The following is a 931-nucleotide window of genomic DNA, read 5'->3' as shown; positions in this document are numbered from 1 at the left end:
TTTCCAGATTTATTGAAAATTCTCCACGTTAATGTCTCATTGCACTCTGAAATGAAATGAAAGCATTGTACAAAAAGACAACTGGAATTAAACAAGAAATTATAGAATTTATATTCTAAACTTCTGACTCATCAAAGTAGCCGCCTTTCGCAGATATAACAGCTGAGCACACGCATGTCATTCTCTCTACAATAGAAATCAAATATTCTTGAGAAAGTTCTTCCCATATATGCTGCAGAAGTTCCCATTAATGTGACACTTTTAGGTTGTGTTGCTTTCACTCTTCTGTCCAGTTCATCCCAAACCAGCTTGAATGGGTTTCAGTCTGGAGACTGTGCTGGCCACTCCATGTTTTCAAGCTTACCATCTTCTTCTTTTTTCCTGAGGTAGTGCTGGCATAGCTTGCACTAATGTGTTGGGTCATTATCTTGTTGTAGGATGAACCACTGACCAACTAGACCCATACCAGAGTGTATGATGGTCTGTCTCACTTCTGTTGTTATTTGCTTTTTCTTGCCCTTTTTGTAGCAACACACTACTTTCTGCAGCACAGTACTGTTCAGCTGATGCATGTATGGTACCATAATCTGTTCCAGCACTTCTTTTATGTTGGAGCACAAACATAAAAACACAATTACTTACTCCTGGTTCCCAATAACCTTGTTGTTGACACCGTTAGGTTCCCCCAGCTCACAGAGGCTCCCTGAGATCAACAAAGGATGCTGTTTAGGTGTTTAGGCTGTCTTCCTCCCTGCTCATCTCTGTGTGCTCGGTGCATCTAGAATCCTACCCAGTGTCCCATGTACCGCATGACTCCTGGAAAGGCTAAATAGAGGGGTCATCCTGAGAAATCCAATGTAGGAATTAGTAGCACCAGCTTTCAAGGCTTGATCAACCTCCATTGCTGCAGAACAGCTTTTAATTGTTAATC

The sequence above is a fragment of the Pundamilia nyererei genome, unplaced genomic scaffold (genome assembly GCF_000239375.1).
Source record: "Pundamilia nyererei isolate P.nyererei 1_Seehausen unplaced genomic scaffold, PunNye1.0 scaffold00645, whole genome shotgun sequence".
NCBI classification, from domain to species: Eukaryota; Metazoa; Chordata; class Actinopteri; order Cichliformes; family Cichlidae; genus Pundamilia; species Pundamilia nyererei.
The sequence above is the reverse complement of the archived record's forward strand: the minus strand, read 5'-3'. Positions refer to the sequence as shown.